We start from the raw sequence: 22991 nt of genomic DNA, 5'->3' as shown, positions 1-22991 counted from the left end.
AAACGTTGCATTCGAGTCGTCGAGTTCATCAAGATTATTATTAAGTCAATTATAGTTGGATATATTCTGAAATGGTATGCATGCCGTCAATTTTCGTTATAAAGAAAGATTGTCATTTAAAATTGAATGCAATGTTTGTAAAATGTATCATATAGAGGTCAAATACCTCGCGATGTAATCAACTGTTGTGAATCGTTTATAATCGATATGGATCTTGTCTGGATGGATTAGGACGGGTCCTTTCAATCTAGAACCATTTGGTGCCCCGTGTACCATTTTGAAGAGAAAACCAGGAAGTAAGTTTGATTCAAAACTGGTTATTGAAGTATTTCTAGGATATAGTTCTCCTAACAAGAGAGTTTTCAACAATGAGACGAGATGTGTTGAAGAATGGTCTGAAGTTGACATCCAACGGAATCACACGAAGAGTGCTCCCAAGAATCATCCTTGGATTTACAACTATGATGAGCTGATTGATTCATTTACTCTTGCTCCAGATCAGACGGAGAATGAAGTAGAGCTACAAATGCTGTTTGATTTACAGAACGAACCAGAAATGTCTGCACCGACTCCAACTCCATTACCAACAGTCGTTAAGCCAGTACAAGATTCAGATTAAGATGTTGATCCAGTGTAGGATACCTGCGGATCTGATATCTCGAGTGAGAATTCTGATAATCCTGAAGAAGTTGGAGATACCACGAATCTACATCACGAGATACCTGTTCCCGCACACCCAGTTCCCAGAACTACAGATGCTCATCCTAGAGAAAATATCATTGGAGATCGAAATGCATGTGTTAGAACAAGAAGACAAGTTCAGTTTGATGGTCAAGTTGATGCTCATATGACAGCTGCTGCTGCATACTACGAGTACACATGTCATATCTCGAGAATTGAGCTAAAGACTACAAAAGAAGCCTTGAAGCATGTTGATTGGGTCATGGCTATGCAAGAAGATATTCAGCAATTCAATCGTCTAGATATTTGGAAGCTAGTTACTAAGCCGCATGGTGCTAAAGTAATTGATCTCAAATGGGTTTGGAAATGCAAATTCGATGAAGATGGCAATGTTACCCGTAACAAAGCAAGATTGGTTGCTAAAGGTTATCAGCAAGATCCTGAATTAGATTACGATGAAGTTTTTGCTCCTGTTTCCAGATTGGAAGCTATTCGCATTTTCTTAACCTTCGCGTCATTTATGAAGTTCAAAGTTTATCAAATGGATGTTAAGAGTGCATTTCTTTATGACAAGCTAAACGAACGAGTATATGTCAGTCAACCACCGGGTTTTGAAGATCATCTTCATCCTGACAAAGTTTACCGCTTACGGAGAGCCCTTTATGGTTTACATCAAGCTCCTAGAGCTTGGTATAGATGTTTATCAAGCTATCTTATCGAAAAAGGATATCAAATGGGCACGATAGACTGTACTCTATTCACAAAAGTTCAAGATGACGATATTATCTTAGTCCAGATTTATGTAGTCGACATTATCTTCGGTGCTACTAAGCAGGAACTCGTTGATGAGTTTGAGCAGGTGATGAAGGATGAGTTCGAAATGAGCAAATTGGGTCTCTTACACTACTTTCTTGGTTTACAATTCAAACAGACTGAAAATGGAATTTTTCTTCGTCAAGCAAAGTATGTGAATGATATACTCGAACGGTTCGGTATGACTCAAGAACGTCCTGTGTCGACTCCGCTAGCTGTGAATCATGGTATTTCATTAAACTGCGAAGGAGAACCTGTTGATCCTACATATTATCGAGCAATCATCGGGCCGCTTATGTATCTCACTGCGTCCAGGCTGGATATTATGTTCGCAACATGTCTGTGTGCTCGTTATCAAGTTAATCTGAATACAGTTCATCTTACAGCTGCAAAAAGAATTCTGTGTTATCTGTTGCATTCGCCAAATCTCGGCATCTGGTATTCGAATGATGAGAAGTTTGATCTTGTAGCTTACAGTGATTCAGACTATGCAGGTTGCAAAATCAACAACAAATCTACATCAGGAGGATGTCAATTTTTAGATGAAAGGCTGGTGACCTGGCAATGCAAGAAACAAACTGCAGTTGCTCTTTCCACGTGTGAAGCTGAATATATAGCTACTGCTAGTTGTTGTTCGCAAGTTGTTTGGATTCAACAACAAATTCGCGATTACGGGCTTAGAATCTCTTTCTCTCCTCTTTATATTGATAATACTGCTGCTATTGCAATTACTAAGAATCCTGTTCGACATTCTAAGACTAAACACATAGGTGTTAAGTATCATTTTCTTAGGGATTGCCATGAGAAAAAGATTATTGAGGTTAAGAGAATAGGTACTAAGGACCAGAGGGCTGACTTATTCACTAAGGCTTTTGATAAACCTAGGTTCTTGCTACTTTTAGAGATGAATGGCATTGTTGATCGAGACAAAGTGATTTCGGATGTTGTTTGTGAGGATTAATCAATCTTTTAGACTGTGCATGTAGGGTGCATGACATATAGATTTTTAGTTTTTGATTATCCGTATTGCATATTTTTTCTTACTGTTTGCATTTCTTTACATGATTTCTTTCATGATTGCATGCTAGTCTGTAGATATTTTCTGTTTGATTAAAATGCTAAAACACTAAAAGATTTTATATTTTACTATTTTAGGGGGAGTATATGTTATCAACAGAAAATACCTAAAAAGTGTAAAATGCCTCATCAGAAAATTCTAAAAAGTTGAAAAATCCAAAAATGAGCTTGTTTTGATTAATCTGTTGGAGATGACGAAATTACTGTACAGAGAATTGATAATTGATTAGTAATGACTGATTTGAATGTTTATGTTTATCTGTTGTGTGATGTACTTATAGATGTGACTTATGAATTCTTGGCATTAGACAATCATAATAAGAATAACGATCATCTAAGAATCAGAAGTCATGGACGATCTGTAGCATTTGAAGGTAGTCACCTAATTATCTCCGAAACTGTATCTAATGATAATTGTTTAGGAACTCAACAGTTGGTTGAGGGTATCCCCTATCATAATTGATAATCGTTAGAGAAAGTTGGTGTTGGATGTCCCCAAGCAACATTCAAACGTTGCTCTACCAATTCAGCCTTACAGCTATGATTGGGACATTTAATAGATCATTTAAGGAGTTAAGGGTTATCTGTTTGGCTGGTGCATACCACGTTGTCACGGGCTTGAGACTTAATAATCGAAACTAAACTCCGAAAAGTCAGATAAAAATTAGTTTATGTCGAAGTAAGTGTCCCGTATCGCTTAAAGTCAAAAAGTATGATTCTTTATTGTGGACCGTTCAAGCATTTAAGGGAGAACACCTTCGAGTGATCTGAGCACAACAAAACAAAGAAACATGAGTTCAAGCACGAATACAACAAAAACATGATGGAAGTTCCATTCGTGATGCAGTTCAAAATCAATATATCAAAAGATGATGATATGCTGTGAAAATCAAATATCAAAAGAAAATCAAAGTCAAAAATAATTGGCGTATCAAGATGGCAAAGTCCTGAAGTTTGAAAGTATGAAGAATGCTGATTCATGAAGTGCTCATAAAAGAACTCGGATCATTCTTAGTGTGACGCCCCCGCACAGCTTGAATTATTTAATCACGACGTTCACACATAATTATCAAGATTCTTGTCGTCTATGATTTAGGGTTATACCCATTAAGGCTATATATTTAGGAAGATACTTACCTAGGTATATTCTATGAATACTAAACATATGCTAAAAGCATATAAAGAGAAAGTTTAACTTTCGATTCCGTTTACTAAAGTCAACTTGAACATAAAGAAGTCAAAGGCCTTGAGATTTATTTCGTGTGACGACTGGTCATCAGGCAAGTCTGCTTTAACTGTAGACCAATCCCCGTGGTAAATAATGTGCCTATTCGAATAACTCAATATATTCTGAGATCATCCGAGCGAACTTGATTGAAGATTGTCAACACATTGGTAGAAGTCAAAGGCTGACTGGGTTATTCAAAATGCCGTGAGAATCTTCCTGTTCAATTTGAATGAAAGTACATGGATAGAGATAACGGAAAGTTACGCGTAATGAATTGACAACCTAATAACAACGCACAATCATAAGTGATGAAAGAATCAAGGATTAATGAACTTAGCATGATCTTAAAAATCACTGCTCTTTAATGTTCAAAGTAATTAATGCCAACATGATTGTCGAAGTGTCCTGAATGAATATGTTCATGTTTAATGAGGATTGATATCAGTAATTGCATGATAATAGACATAGACTGGATAATTAGGAATGAACAACATAAGTTGATTCAATATGTCATTTCTGATCCATTTTTAAATTGTTAATCATATTTTCTCACAAAAAGAATGTGGATTTGTATGCTTCGCTTATCTGTTTGTTAAATAGCTTACTTTGAAAACTGTAAAACAACAAAAAGATTTTGGTTTAGCATGTTATTGCATTTCATGATAGAATGTCTTTCATTTGAATATTTTTAGTTGCATGACATTATATTTCAGAAAATTCATAAAGATTTTAACTTTCAATTGTTTTCTGATTATCCTCGGAATGCACAATGACATCTGAAAGAACCTTGTCAAGATCAAGATATTTTTGGCCACCAAATCCATAAGTTTGAAGTTTGTAGAGCTTGTGACTGTTTGAAAAAGTTTTTATGACTTAAGATGGAAGTGAACTTAAGATGACATTACAATGTAGGACTTACTCAGGTTAAACAGAATTTTTGGCGTAATAACCTCAATTAGGTTAAGATGTTTAGATTACCTAAGTGGTAATGATCATTTCTTGATGAATTAGTGATTTATGACTCAAATTGAAAGTGTTAGTTAGCTTTAAGATTGCCAAACGAGTCGAAATCCTAAGTCTGTGAAAATTTGAAATTGCCTAAGTGGCTCACTCGCACGTTTGATGTGTGAACCATACGAGTAACTACACGAGTGAGGTTAACCGTACAGATGACCCTGTTCTAAAGTAGTCCTAATACATCTGGGTCACACGCACGAGTGATTCTATTAGGCGCGCAGTTGATGGTGAATCATGTGCTCAACCGTACGGTTGAGCACGAGAGTATAAATAGAGGGTGCCGAGAACAGGAGCTCACACTTGTGTACCTATTTCATTTTATCACTCTAAAATCAATCTTCACCAATCGAGTTTTCCACCACAACATTTGTTAAGCATATTAATCCGACCTCAGCGCCACCAACTAGTTTGATAAGATATTACCAATAGCAGAAAAACAAGTCAATGTTCCAGTTGAAAACCTAGAAGGTCAGGAGGAGCAAGGACATAATCCTCAAGTGAATCCAGTTATTCAACCTGCCCAACAAGAGATTGTTCTAGAAATGGGCGAGCTCAATAATCAAGTAGCTCTCTGTGACACTACTCTCGAGAGGGGTGATCATTTTAAGGAGATTGTGGCTTTTATAAAGTGTTCAAGGATTCATACAGCTATCTCAACTACATGCACGGCATACTACAGCCACCAAAGAGAATTCTAGAGAAATGCGGTACTTGATGTGTCAGAAGCTGAGATGAAGCTGGTAAGTACTGTTCAAGGGCATGAGATCATTGTTTCTAAGTCTGTGATAAGGAGGATTTTAAATTTTAATGATGAGAGATGCTCCCATATGACAATCAATCGAGAAAGAATACACGGATGCTTCAAGAGATGTGCATACTCTGGTTATATTTCTGGTAAATCTGAACTGATGAAGACTCTTCTGTCACAACCCAGAAAATTTCGACTAATTTTAAACCAAACTCTCGATACGATTTAGTATTTCTGACACGATAAGCATAGTCTGTAATGTTGAGTCTCAAAAATTTTGAACTGTTTCATATAATCAATTGACCATTGACTACTTCCGACAATTCACGAACAATTAATTGAAAATAGATATATGTATATTTAAATATATATATATACATATAAGAAATTGAAATATTATTTGAAATGTTATATGGTTTATTGTTAAAAATAAAAATGTAAATAATATGCGATGTAATAAAAACTATTACTATAAATATATAGATATATGTGTATAAATATTACTTGTAAATATATAAATTATATTAAAACTACTTGTTTAAGAATACATAATATATTCATTTTAGTAGATAAATTTGCTATTTAAATCTGTTCCTATATAGAAAGAAAATATATTAAAAATAAATGATTTCGAACATAAATAGTGAACGATTGTAATACTCAGTTGACATTTTGCTAGTGTTCATATCGATCTAATCTGAGTTTATGTTGATTTAAAATAAAAATTAAACTGTAAATCGATTATGAAGATTTTAGATTTGATAAAAATATTTTTACCTTTCTAGATCAAATTTTAGTACTCCGTACATAGCATTTGGAACAGAAAATAAATAATTATTGAACCTTTTTGATCAGATTTTAAACAGGTAATGAGTGAAATAATTAAATATGTTTAATCTCAAAATTTGGGATTGTTAGGGACATTTTTATACATTAACTGTTTAGCAATGGACACGATATGATCATCCGGGATAAACCGTCGATAACTAACAACCAAAAACCGTCGATAACTAGCAATGGACACGATATGATCATCCGGGATAAACCGTTGATCTTATATATATATATATATATATATATATATATATATATATATATATATATATATATATATATACACATCCTGGATATGTGATCAAACATAGAGACCATTCATCACTACCATTTATCTCCTTCAACCGATCATCATCCCCGCCGGCTACCACCTCTTGCCACCACCGTGAGCCACTCTTAAACCGCCATGATCATCTCCCTCTCTCTCTACAATTCCTCTTTGTGACAACCAAGAACCACCACCTTGAATTCCCTCTCTTCTCCCTCTTTCATCATAAAAACCGCCACCCTCATCAACCATGAAACTATCACCATCACCGGTCATCATCTTCAACCCCCACCATGAGAACCATCACCTTCAAACATCACTTGAAACCACCATCCCCCACCATCACCTCCGGACTGTTTTGTAGCCACGAACAACCACTGCCATCCTATAAACCAACATGACAATCACCCCGTTGCCACTTATGCTACTGCTGCTACGGTTTCTGTTTATTCGCACTCAATTGCAACCAATATCATCGATATACCATGGCTGCTATTCGAACCACGATGCTACTATAAGTTGCTATTCCTTTCGCAAACCCAACACAACTACAGCTACAGTACGTTTAATATTTTGTGCCTGTTAAAACAGCGAGAATGATGATGATTAACCTCTGATGTTATTCGTTTGCTTTTGTTACTGTTATCACAATGAAAGTGGTGCTTGTGGGACAAGAAGTGGGACAAGAAGTGAGGCTAGAAAACACGTGAAGAATTATTATTTTACACTTATCTTTAAAATTCAACAAACAAACAAGTATCATGATATTCGGCTATGTATATTGGCCGAGATTTATACTTATTGTTGGGCTGTAACATTAATTTTGTTATTGGGCCAATATTACGAAAACCAACTCATAAAACGTACCAGATTCATTTCAATTTTTTTTCTTCTTGTCTGATTGAGACTCACGATGAGATGATGATGATTTAAAAGCAAACGATAATTGATGAAGTATGATATTGATGGGGACGATTTTGATGATGAAAAGGGTGAAGATGGAATAATGCTATGATTATGATAATACATGAGTGATAATGGTTGCAGTTATAAGATGAATGATACATAGATAATAACATTGATAATAATACATGATATCATAAACCGAAGGTAATGATAATTATGATGATGATGGTTTGATTAATAATAAGTTGATGATGAACGAAGTTTTTGTTAAAGTTGATCATGATAGAAGATACACAGATTCATACATAATAATAAGTAGTTTAGCGTGTTTTAAAACTTAAACAAGCTAATGGTTTGACGGTTAAGAGTGTTGGGTGTAATCGAGAGGTCTTGGGTTCGTCCCTTTCGCGGCAGTTTTCTTTTTAAGGCTTCTTTTGAGGTTTGTGAATCCGAGGCCAAACCTACACTTGTTAAATGACGTCATATGTATTTTTACTATAAAATATAGTATGGTGAGTTTTATTTGCTCCCTTTTTAATTACTTTTGCAATATATATTTTTGGGCTGAGAATACATGCGCTGCTTTTATAAATGTTTACGAAATAGACACAAGTACTTAAAATACATTCTACGTTGAGTTGTACCACTGGCATATTTCCCTGTAGCTTGGTAACTACTATTTACATGTGGTATTGTAAACGCGAATCCTGTTGATAGATCTATCGGGCCTGACAACCCCAACCGGACTGGACGACCAGTATTCAACGGTTGCACAGTACTTCGTTTCAGTTACTACACTTGGTACGGTGTAGTGAGATTTCATAATAAAGGGAATATGCGACATGATTAAATGTTAAGTGTGGTTACCAAGTGCTCAACCACTTAGAATGCTTTACATACACTTGCGAGTGTATTATGTTTATGATTATGAAATCTTGTGGTCTATTAAAATATTGAAATGATTGTTATGATAAACCTATGAACTCACTAACCTTTTGGTTGACACTTTAAAGCATGTTTATTCTCAGGTACGAATTAAGTCTTCCGCTGTGCATTTGCTCAATTTAAGGACATTACTTGGAAGTCGATCATCGCAATGGGACCAAATGTTGATGACTTCGTCCAGGTGGATAAGGACGGGTCGTTTCAGGTGGTATCAGAGCGGTGGTCGTAGCGAACCAGGTCTTGCATTAGTGTGTCTAACTAGTAGTCGTTAGGATGCATTAGTGAGTCTGGACTTCGACCTGGTCTGCATGTCAAAAAGTTTTGCTTATCATTTTGTGTCGAAAATTATCTGCTTATCATTCTTAGTCTAGACACGTCTTGCTGCATTGATTGCATGAATAGTGTATAGACAAAATTCATATCTTAGCGTATCTGTTACTGTAAACCTTACCTGGCGTATCCCGTAAATTCCTCCGTAATCTACGAAACCTTTTGTTCTATATATATGGATATTCTATGTAATTAGAATACCATCCGTTAGCCAGAAAATCATTTCATATCTAAAAAAAATTCTTTATTCAAACGTACGAAATGGAATTCGTCATTAGTTCAAGTCACTCGGATTCCGAAATGGAATCCCACTCAAGCTCCGAAAGCAGTGTGACCGGAATGGATCAACCAATCAGTCATCATCTATTCTGGATGAATTGGGGATGGGTTCGTAGCCTCCTCAATCATTGGAGACAAGAAGAAGGTGATCCTTTCCATTCGCCACATTGCCCTATTGGCGAAGAACCTGAAGCACTTACCGGTGAACCTGTTCGAAACACCATATTTTCTCTCATTTCCAGAGTATCTCGCCACGATTATATACTATACCAAATTCTAGATTATATTTATCCGCTAGTCCGAACCAAAAATCACCCCGGTGTAATAGAAGAAGTCAACGAGCTTCGCGCTCGGGTAGTGGCTTTAGAGAATATGGTGCGAAGGTTACAAACACCAGCAGCATAACCAGTACCAGCAGCAAAACCAGTACCACCACCAACGCCAACAGTACCATTACCACCACCAAAAACAACCGCATCGCAAACCTCAACTTCACAATCTGTCACGCGAACATCAACGTCATACGCACCATGGATACTAAGGAGTATCAACATCAATGAACGATAAATTATTAATTCATAACTTCATTGAAGAAATATTCTGCGAAGAATAGGTGGTTTCTAAAAGTTTTAGAGATTATTTATCTTAGCTCAAACCGAAAATTAAAAAGGTTTAATATCATATTGACTCATTAAAACCATAATTACATCTGAAGAAAATATATATGTATATATTTGTTCATAAAGATTGTAATTAAAAATTCTTTCGTACAAACAGTTAATGGTGAAAATATTTTAACGGGTAGGTTATACCCGAGGAACATTTAGATTTCACATTAATAAGTTATACTGTACATTCTTCGAATCTGATTCAACAGTCATTTACTATCTTACTTACAACCACCGATATACGTATCCGTTCACCGCAGAATAACCATTTTTATTCAATTTCATATTCGGATTTTGACCTATCAAAATCCAACAAGTGGCATAATGAAGAAAACATATGACAAAATAAAATTTGTTAGAAACAGACTAATTAAGTATGAGAAATTGTGTTAAGAATCCACGCTAACTGTTCCTAGCTAATTGTTCCTAGCTAACTGATTACATTTTATTTATCGCAATTTACATTCTCGCAATTTACATTCTCGCAAATTTATTTATTGTCATTTAATTTCTGTATTTATTTTACGCACTTTAAATATCGGGACACGTATACAAGGTTTTGACATATCATACCGACGCATTTATATATATTATTTGGAATAACCATGGACACTCTATATGCAGTAATGATCGAGTTCTCTATACAGGGTTGAGGTTAATTCTATAATAATATATATAATTTGAGTTGTGATCGAGTCTGAGACATGTACACGGGTCACGATACGTATTAATTAATTCAAATATTATAAATTAAACTATATATGAATTATTAGACTATCAACTGTGGATTATCGACCGTGGACTAATGACATTGGACAATTAAAATGAATTAAAATATTGATTATAACATATGAAACTAAATAATTCTTCAAGTTGCCACTTGATTCCATCTTAAACCTTATTTGTATTTTGACGATTACAATCTCCATTCAAATCCTTTGAAATTCTTGAAATACCTCGGATTGATAACCAACAATTCAGTTATGATAACTTTGATATATACGATTGGCTTTCCTCATCGTTACCGGAAAACCTTTTATATTCCACCATATTACCATCAGCGTTTAATCATCTAAAAACACAATTTTCTTGAAAACTCTCGGTTTGATAACCGATGATCCAGATCCGTTAACTTTAAAAATGCTGACGAAGCAGCATGTAGTAAATGGTCTTAATGGCCAAAAGTGATGATAAAAGAATGGAGTGATGGGAGCACTCGATAGAAAATTTGGTACTAAAAAACGGATTGAGCTAGCCATGAAGAATACCAAGGACAAATACAAAGACTAAACCCTATATTCAAAGAACCCAGATAAATCGGGATCCGATGAAATCTTTAGAGAATATCTTGCTCCGTACCCACGTTAAAATCTTGCGGAAAATTTTTCTTCATCAACCTTCGAACTTAGAAATTCCAAAAATATCATCATAAATATCTTTGATATTTCTGAGGATATTTTCATAAATATTCTTGTCCGAAATTATCTACCTCTTCGTGTTTTCTGTATTCTATTATATTGAAAACTTCTATAAAATCTATGTATAAATTATGAATGAATTGTGGAAAAGTGTTGGGAATTGAAGCATGGGTTAGTATAATATAATGACGCTTGGCCAACGTGATTATATTACAGTAAGTCATACTGAGTTTCTAATGAAACATGATGATTCACAGATCATAATGTCATCATGTGCCATGTTACATAACTCTATCATTCTACTAAATCTCTAAGCATATTACGGAAATATTTTCCTTGATATTCCTGTTCTACCGTAATTCTGACAGTTTGCTAATAAATCGTGCGATTATATTTTCTTTCTGATTAGAAAATTTCCTTAAATTCCTTGAATTCCGAAATACCACCATGACTACGTCAAAAGCCAAGACGAAACTTTTCACTCTTTTGTGATAGCTTCACTCGTACGATTCACATGATCGAATCGTTTTATCTGTATTAATCCATAATGATAAAACTCTATTTATCAACTCATATTCGTCATAGAAACATTTTATTTGTTAGCTATGACGACCAAGATCAAATTTCGAGACGAAATTTCTTTAACGGGTAGGTACTGTCACGACCCGGAAAATTTCGACTAATTTTAAACCAAACTCTCGATAGGATTTAGTATTTCTGACACGATAAGCATAGTCTGTAATGTTGAGTCTCAAAAATTTTGAACTGTTTCATATAATCAATTGACCATTGACTACTTCCGACAATTCACGAACAATTAATTGTAAATAGATATATGTATATTTAAATATATATATATATATACATATAAGAAATTGAAATATTATTTGAAATGTTATATGGTTTATTGTTAAAAATAAAAATGTAAATAATATGTGATGTAATAAAAACTATTAGTATAAATATATAGATATATGTGTATAAATATTACTTGTAAATATATAAATTATATTAAAACTACTTGTTTAAGAATACATAATATATTCATTTTAGTAGATAAATTTGCTATTTAAATCTGTTCCAATATAGAAAGAAAATATATTAAAAATAAATGATTTTGAACATAAATAGTGAACGATTGTAATACTCGGTTGACATTTTGCTAGTGTTCATATCGATCTAATCCGAGTTTATGTTGATTTAAAATAAAAATTAAACTGTAAATCGATTACGAAGATTTTAGATTTGATAAAAATAATTTTACCTTTCTAGATCAAATTTTAGTACTCCGTACATAGCATTTGGAACAGAAAATAAATAATTATTGAACCTTTTTGATCAGATTTTAAACAGGTAATGAGTGAAATAATTAAATATGTTTAATCTCAAAATTTGGGATTGTTAGGGACATTTTTATACATTAACTGTTTAGCAATGGACACGATATGATCATCCGGGATAAACCGTCGGTAACTAACAACCAAAAACAGTGATGACTACTGTGCTAGTACACGTTTTTAGATTAATTATTATTATTATATTTATTTACTTTATATGTTGATCTTATATATATATACACATCCTGGATATGTGATCAAACATAGAGACCATTCATCACTGCCATTTATCTCCTTCAACCGATCATCATCCCCGCCGGCTACCACCTCTTGCCACCACCGTGAGCCATCCTTAAACCGCCATGATCATCTCCCTCTCTCTCTCTACAATTCCTCTTTGTGACAACCAAAAACCACCACCTTGAATTCCCTCTCTTCTCCCTCTTTCATCATAAAAACCGCCACCCTCATCAACGATGAAACTATCACCATCACCGGTCATCATCTTCATCCCCCACCATGAGAACCATCACCTTCAAACATCACTTGAAACCACCATCCCCCACCATCACCTCCGGACTATTTTGTATCCACGAACAACCACTTCCATCCTATAAACCAACACCACAATCACCCCGTTGCCACTTATGCTACTGCTGCTACGGTTTCTGTTTATTTGCACTCAATTGCAACCAATATCATCGATATACCATGGCTGCTATTCGAACCAAGATGCTACTATAAGTTGTTATTCCTTTCGCAAACCCAACACAACTACAGCTACAGTACGTTTAATATTTTGTGCCTGTTAAAACAGCGAGAATGATGATGATTAACCTCTGCTGTTATTCGTTTGCTTCTGTTACTGTTATCACAACGAAAGTGGTGCTTGTGGGACAAGAAGTAGGACAAGAAGTGAGGCAAGAAAACACGTGAAGAATTATTATTTTACACCTATCTTTAAAATTTAACAAACAAACAAGTATCATGATATTTGGTTATGTATATTGGCCGAGATTTATACTTATTGTTGGGCCGTAACATTAATTTTGTTATTGGGCCAATATTACGAAAACCAACTCATAAAACGTACCAGATTCATTTCAAATTTTTTTTCTTCTTGTCTGATCGAGACTCACGATGAGATGATGATGATTTAAAAGCAAACGCTAATTGATGAAGTATGATATTGATGGGGACGATTTTGATGATGATAAGGGTGAAGATGGAATAATGCTATGATTATGATAATACATGAGTGATAATGGTTGCAGTTATAAGATGAATGATACATAGATAATAACATTGATAATAATACATGATATCATAAACCGAAGGTAATGATAATTATGATGATGATGGTTTGATTAATAATAAGTTGATGATGAACGAAGTTTGTGTTAAAGTTGATCATGATAGAAGATACACAGATTCATACATAATAATAAGTAGTTTAGCGTGTTTTAAAACTTAAACAAGCTAATGGTTTGACGGTTAAGAGTGTTGGGTGTAATCTAGAGGTCTTGGGTTCGTCCCTTTCGCGGCAGTTTTCTTTTTAAGGCTTCTTTTGAGGTTTGTGAATCCGAGGCCAAACCTACACTTGTTAAATGACGTCATATGTATTTTTACTACAAAATAGAGTATGGTGAGTTTCATTTGCTCCCTTTTTAATTACTTTTGCAATATATATTTTTGGGCTGAGAATACATGCGCTGCTTTTATAAATGTTTACGAAATAGACACAAGTACTTAAAATACATTCTACGTTGAGTTGTACCACTGGCATATTTCCCTGTAGCTTGGTAACTACTATTTACATGTGGTATTGTAAACGCGAATCCTGTTGATAGATCTATCGGGCCTGACAACCCCAACCGGACAGGACGACCAGTATTCAACGGTTGCACAGTACTTCATTTCGGTGACTACACTTGGTACGGTGTAGTGAGATTTCATAATAAAGGGAATATGCGACGTGATTAAATGTTAAGTATGGTTACCAAGTGCTCAACCACTTAGAATGCTTTACATACACTTGCGAGTGTATTATGTTTATGATTATGAAATCTTGTGGTCTATTAAAATATTGAAATGATTGTTATGATAAACCTATGAACTCACCAACCTTTTGGTTGACACTTTAAAGCATGTTTATTCTCAGGTACGAATTAAGTATTTCGTTGTGCATTTGCTCAATTTAAGGACATTACTTGGAAGTCGATCATCGCAATGGGACCAAATGTTGATGACTTCGTCCAGGTGGATAAGGACGGGTCGTTTCATCTTCTGCCTCCACAGTTTCGATATCTTGCTCATGTGATAATGCACTGCTTGAGTGGACGTAAAGCTGGTTTTGATAAGCTGAATGAGAAAGTGCAGAGTATGTTTGTGGCACTTGTCCTAAGGGCTCCGTATGATTTCACAGGATTCGTTTTCTACTACTTTAAAGCAAATCTTTTCAGTTCTACTCAGAGATACCTTATGTACGCCCGTTTTCTTCAATTGATTATTAATGACGCTGCACCAGAGCTACCAAAGCTTGAAGATGATATTATTCACCTAAAGCCAATGAATCCGATAACCTTTCAAAGAATGGAGGAAACAAGAAACGAGGATTTGAAACCTGATTTTAATAGAAAGCTTGTTTGCCATCTGACTAAGGAAAATTATCGATGTTCGGCGGGTAATGCTTGGAGAAACGACGATTCCGACTCTAACTATGAAGTTACTGATGAGGAGGAAGGTGAAGGTGATAATCAAAAAGAAACTGGTGAAGTTCAAGGAGGAAATAATGTTAATGATGAAGTTATTGAAGGTGATGATAATGAAGCGACTGAAGAGGATGTTAGTTTGATACAGAGGAAAATGAAAGGTAAAGGACCGATGACTTCTGAACAGCCAAAGAAGAAGGAGAGGAGAACTAAAAATCATTTTGATTCACCTCAGAAGTCATCTCAGGGAGGTTCTAAACAACAAGCTCAGAGACAACCTTCCGGTTTCATGAAGGACGCTAGAGCCGTTGTTACCTCACCGAGACCTGCTGTTACCACTCCTCAGGTCACGCCATCAGAATTCAAGACACAACAAAATCTACTGTAATCTTTGATCACTAAGATTACTAATCTCGAGAACCAAGCAGTTGAGGACAAGAAGGCTAGTGCTGAGAAGATTGAGGTGTTGGTTAGTGATAATGAGAAGTTGTAGAGACGAATGAATCATCAGAAGAAGAGAATGAAAGAGCTAGAGAAAGAGCTTGAGGATGTGAAAAGTGAAAATGAATTGAAGTTGAAGGAAATGAATGATAAGTTCAAGCAAATTACTTCTGGGAAAACAAAGTTGATTACGGATGGAGGAGAAGTGTATTCCTCTGATTTGGGTGATGACAAAGATGATGAAGAAGATGCTGGAACTGGAGGACCCTCTTTTGAAATTCCGTTAGTGATACCTATTCGAAGCTTTAATGAATATGGTGAGGTCTTTACTGTTGAATATTATATGAATTATTCCAATGTTTTTAATGATGCAGAAAAGGGGGACGTTCCACCAAGTGATTTCCCGGTAGAACAGTTGTTGCTCTGGCATATGACAGTGAAAACGATACAGAGAATGCAGAGACAGTTGAAGCTGAGAACAAGGCTCCACAAGAATAGCCAGCTGATGAAATTCCTCCCGAATCAATCCAAAATATCAACCTAAGTGATATTGATAACTTGTTTGAAGACGAGAAAAGTGAAGGTTCTGTTGGTAAAGATAGTGTGAAAGAGGATGTGATTGTTGAATCCGAAGATGAATTTGAGACAGAATCTGAGGATGTAGAGGAAGAAGAAGTTGAGATTGTTGTGCCTTCGCTTGCACCATACTTGTGACGACCCGGAAATTTCCGACCAAATTTAAACTTAACCTTTATATGTTTCCGACACGATAAGCAGAATTTGTAATGTTGAATCTCAAAAAGTTTGGAACTACATTCATGTAATCAATTACCCTTTGACCGTGTTTGACGATTCACGAACAATTATGTATATATAGATATGTATATATAATATATAATATTAACTAAAAACATTAACAAAGTATTAGATATATGATACTTTATATGAACGTATTTGTTTCGATATATTTATCAACAGAATTAAGAGATAATATCAAATGATTGAATTATCAGATACATTATGATATGATTACGGGCCTATGTTATGAGGTCCACTGTGATTTAAGAAATCTATTCTATTTGACAATATTCGGAAAATGGTAAAGTAATTTATAAGTAAGAACAAATGTGTCAATTAATGGGAACTAGACAAGGGTTAGTGGAAATTCCTGTTTAATTTTCAAGGCATGTTTTATAATATTTTTCTTGTGGCCTTGATAAGATAACTATGTTAACTTTCATTTTATTTAATATGAAAGTAAGAACGTGGAGTGTAAATAATTTAGATGTTGGATATCGATAAGTTAAGTAACTCGACATTTTTCATTAAGATGATTTCATACGTTTATTTAACCTTTGGACTTTATCCCATGCTTCACCAACAGACTGTAATTTAAAAACTTGAAACCTATTATGAATATATATAATTCTACTTTTCTAAAATGTTTTATGATATAACGATTTAAATTAATATTAAATATATTTATACGCGTATTATACGTACATAGTTTTATACTTTTACTATACTTTAACTTTAATAATTCATAATTTAATAATTCACTTTAATAATTCATACTTTAATAATTCACTTTAATAATTCATACTTTAATAATTCACTTTAATAATTCATACTTTAATAATTCACTTTAATAATTCAAAAATCTATTATAAATAGAATTCAATAGGTTTCATTATTTCATAGAAACTTGAAAATATATTTCTCTAAACTCTCTCAATCGAATTACATATATATATTTACTTAGTATTATTTCAAGATATTATTAGTATACATAAAATACTACGATGGAGTTATATCCAGACGATTTCAAAATAATTTTTCAAACGGGATAGAGCTAAGGAAATTATGGGTTATAGCTATGGAGGTTATGGGTATTGTTCGAGGGTATTGATCGTGAGGTCAACCTAACGTTTATCATTTTCGTTGCGTCTATCTACTTTCCTGCAATATTGAATCACAATATTAATACGTGAGCATTCATATCTTATCTTTTATATATTAATAGTGTATCCCTGACTAGTGCTCGAGTATATATGATTATGCATGTTTGTATGCTAAGTTTCGTCGTTAAATAGTTTATGATAAATCACGAATTTGATACATATGCTACTGAGATAAAGTATATGATATGCATGTCATTGAAAAGCTGAAGAAAAATTAATAACTTTTCATTTAGAACTCGTGTGGTTTCGATGAACGGATTAAAAGATATGGTCAACTGAATTATCATTAATTTTAATATTATTATTAAAATGATTATTATAATTGTTATCAGTTGATGTTATTACTAAAATTATCTTTATTCCTAAAAATTAATATTTTTATTGAAAGTATCATTTTATTATTTTTATCATTATTATTATTATCAATATTATTTTATCAAATAAATATGCGTACAAAGATATTTTTACCACACGTAATATAATTACATTAATAATACATAACACTATATTTTTATGATATTAAGTGAATTTTATAAATTTTATTACTTGAGATATATAAAAGTATATTTTTATCATATATGAATTTTAATATAAATTTTTATTTATTAATAAATGACTTGTATTATTTAGTATAATAAGATCTGATAAATATATTTAAATATATAAAACGACTATATATAAGTTATATAATAAACATGTATAGATTTTGGAAGTCATTTTGGGTTAAGTTGACTTTTGTTGACTTTTGCATGTCGGTCTCGAGCATTAGGATTGTGATACACTACGACTTGACCTAAATTGTTATACAGATATTGACCAACATATAAATATATATACTTAATATAGGTTCGTGAATCCGAGACAAACCCTGCACTTGTTCAGTGCCGTCATATACATAATTGCAACGAAATACAGTATTGTGAGTTTCATTACTCCCTTTTTACATATTTTTGGGCTGAGAATACATGCACTGTTTTATAACTGTTTTACAAAATGGACACAAGTACTAAAAACATATTCTACGTTGAGTTGTACCACTTTGCGTATTTTTCCCTAATAGCTTGGTAACTACCATTTACATGCGGTATTGTAAACACGAATCCTGTTGATAGATCTATTGGGCCTGATAACCCCAACCGGACTGGACGACCAGTATTCAACGGTTTCACAGTACTTCGTTTCAGTGACTACACTTGGTACAGTGTAGTGAGATTTCATAGTAAAGGGAATATGCGACATTGATTAAATGTTAAGTATGGTTACCAAGTGCTCAACCACTTAGAATATTTTTATTAAAACGTTTATGTATATAAAATCTTGTGGTCTATTACTATTACGGAAATGATTGATTATGATAAACTAATGAACTCACCAACCTTTTAGTTGACACTTTAAAGCATGTTTATTCTCAGGTATTAAAGAAATCTTTCGCTGTGCATTAGCTCATTTTAAGGATATTACTTGGAGTCATTCATGACATACTTTGAAAGACGTTGCATTCGAGTCGTTGAGTTTATCAAGATTAATATTAAGTCAATTATAGTTGGATGTAATATGAAATGGTATGCATGCCGTCAATTTTTGATGTAAAGAAAGTTTGTCTTTTAAAAACGAATGCAATGTTTGTAAAACTTATCATATAGAGGTCAAATACCTCACGATGTAATCAACTATTGTGAATCGTTTATAATGTATATGAACGGGTCCTTTCAGTTGGTATCAGAGCGGTGGTCTTAGCGAACCAGGTCTTGCATTAGTGTGTCTAACTGATAGTTGTTAAGTTGCATTAGTGAGTCTGGACTTCGACCGTGTCTGCATGTCAAAAAGTTTGCTTATCAATTCTAGTCGGAAATCATCTACTTATCATCCTTAGGAAATTACCTGCTTATCATCTTAAGTCTAGATGCGTTTTCCTGCATTTATTGCATAATAGTGTATAGGAGAATTCTTATCTCAGCACATCTCTTACTGTGAACTTTGACTGACATCTTTTCAAAGATTCTCCGTAATTTACGGGATTTTGGTATTATATATACATATGCAAATTATGTAATTGAAGAATACCAAATCTAAATTCTACAATCTATTTCATACCAAAAAAAAAAAAAAAAATTCTCTCCCTGATCCTATGAGATGGATCCCTCAACCAGTTCGAATTCCTCAGATTCCAACAGCTATTCTGATATGGATATCTACCTGAACTCCGAAAGTAGCGTCACCGGAATGGATCAACCAATTTCCCATCATCTATTTTGGATGAATTGGGGATGGGTCCGTAGTCTACTCAACCATTGGAGACAAGAAGAAGGTGATCCCTTCCATCCACCACATTGCCCTCTTGGCGATGAACCTGAAGCACTTACTGGCGAACCTGTTCGAGACACCATTTTCTCACTCATTGCTAGCATATCTCGTCATGATTATATACTATCCCATATTGTGAATCTTATTCATCCGTTCGTTCCTTCCCCCAATCATCCCGGTGTACTAGCAGAAATTAACGAACTTCGAACCCGAGTAGTGGCTTTGGAACACATGGTGCAAGGATTACAAACACCATTAGCAGCACTAGCAGCATAACCAATACCGTCAGTAACATCCACATCGTAAGCCTCAATACCACAAGCTTCAGTAGCATCACCTGCATCAACAGCACCACCACCATCAACATCAACAGGATCAGTACCACCACCAACAATCACATCCGCATCACACGCCTCAACATCACAATCTGTACCTCGGATATCAACATCACACGCACCATAGATACCAAGGAATACCAACAACAACAAACGATGAGGTATTGATTCATAACTTCATCAGAGAAACATCCTACGGTGATAATGTAATCTCTAAAGTCTTAGGGATTATCTATTTCAGCCTTATCCATAAATCAGATGAGTAGAATAGATAGAGATGATAGGGAGAATAATCGAAACCCTGACAAGAATGGTGAGCGATTTACAAGCTAGACTTGCTATACAAGCATCACCAGCAGTTACCGGCAGTATCATCAGCATCAACTATATCGTCAGCACCACCATCACCGTCAGTACTGTCAGCATCATCAGCACTAGCAGCACCTATAACATCACAAGTTCCGTCAATTCAAGAATCACCGTGGACGTCATCATTGATCAACAACGAGTATTTTGTATCAACGAGTTATGAAGTATTAACTCATTCTTCTGAAGAAATTATATATATATATATATATATATATATATATATATATATATATATATATATATATATATATATATATATATATATATATATATTATATATATGAATGTTGAAACTATAAAAATCTTTCGTACTAAGCTATTGAATATGAATTGAAAAAGGGTAGATACTACTCAGTTAAATTCATATTACTAATATGCTATGATGTATATTCTTCGTTAACAACCTAACCATCGTAACTACAATCTTTGATTCAATTAAATGAATTCGGTTTCATAATAAACCAAGTGTATCATTCAATAACATGTTTGATTTTACACGTTCATCTTCAATGTACTCGAAACTTACTGGAAAACAACATTCGTATCTTGTGAAGTTAGCAAGAGTTCTATGAGCATCAGCATAATTCACTAAGGAAATATCTATAAGAATAAATATTGAAATATTGATTACATTAGCGAAATACTTCGCGAAGATTATGTAATCTCTAATGTTTTAGAAATTATTCTTTACTAATCCAAACCGAAAATCAAATGAGCTTAATATGATATTAACTCATTAAATCTGTATTACATCTGAAGAAAATATACATACATATATTTTCATAAAGACTGTAAAGAAAAATTTTTGTTCAAAATATTATTTGTGACATTTTTTTAACGGGTAGGTAATACCCGAGAGATATATAAATGCACAATTAATATATTACATTCTTCGATTCTAATTCAGTAAATCATCAACTATACTCCCTATTTTCATAACAGTATACCTTCTTTTATAAGAAATCAAAACAACCTTACGATTCTTTTCAAAGTAGCCAGTTTTGTCACAGCTCCAACAAGTCAACTTCGACTTTTCAGTAAAACTAATTTTATTATAACTTCGATAGATACGCTGCCCTTTCACCATCGTTACTGGGGAACCTTTCATATCTCACCACATTAGCAGTAAACTTATCAACAAATTCATTAACCTTCGACTTAAACCTCCCCGAAAAGTCATTATACTTATTCATTGAAACTCCATCTTTTACTCATCCGCATCTTGCAACAAGAATTGCCATACCAATTACTGAAAATCAGCAATCAGTATTTTGAAATCTTGCAGCGTTTCTATTTCAATAGTTATATATACATATAACATCTATCTCCTAAACTTACACACTTCGAATGTGAAGTTTCTGAAAAACATCTCAAACTGTGAATTAGTTATCGAAATGCTAATGAAGCAGCATAAACTGTAAACGACTTTAACAATCAAAAGTTTGATGACAAAGAATAATGTGTTGGTAAAGCCCAGAAAAAGAGAAGAGTTGGTACTGAACAATGGATTGAGCAGACCGTGAAGGAGTCCAAGGACAAATACAAGGACCAAAGTCTGTATTTAAAGAATCTTGATGATCCTATTTCTGATGAAGTCATTAACGAATACCTTGCTCCTGACTCTAAACCTTTGCGGGCCTTATTCTTCATCATCATCTTATCTTAAATATTATAAGATATCTTCGTATCTCTCATTATACATATTCTCCATATTTCTGGAGATATTTTCACAACTATTCTTACCTGAGATCATTTATCTCTCCGTAATATCTGCAACATAAAAGAAACTGTGTTAGTTTCTAAATTCTGAAAAATCCAAATATGAATGTTTTGAAGTAGTGTTGGGAACTGAAGCATGAGTTAGTATAATATAATGACACTTGATCAACATGATTATATTACAGTAATTCATGCTGAGTTTCTAATGGAACATGATGATTCACAGAACACACCGTCATCATGTGCCATTTACATGACTCTTACATTCTACCAAATCTCCAAACATATTAAGAACATATCTTCTTGATAGTTCTTTCTTTCTGGATATTCTGGTAATTTGCCAAATCAAGATCGTACCATTACGATTTCCTTCTTAGAACATTAACTATGTTCATCCAAAACTTCATACCTACTAATTCTGGACCATTATTCGATTGACTTAAAGCCGGAAAGAGACAACAAAAGTATAAAACTCTGAAATGTAAGGGAGAATATAAAGTCCAATAACAACACATAAATTACAAACCGTGTATATCAATGTTTATCGCAACATAAAGACACGGGAGAATTAAAAACACTATAACCCCAAGGGCGAAGTGGAA

The sequence above is a fragment of the Rutidosis leptorrhynchoides genome, chromosome 3 (assembly GCF_046630445.1).
Source record: "Rutidosis leptorrhynchoides isolate AG116_Rl617_1_P2 chromosome 3, CSIRO_AGI_Rlap_v1, whole genome shotgun sequence".
NCBI lineage: Eukaryota > Viridiplantae > Streptophyta > Magnoliopsida > Asterales > Asteraceae > Rutidosis > Rutidosis leptorrhynchoides.
Note: the sequence above shows the minus strand (reverse complement) of the source record.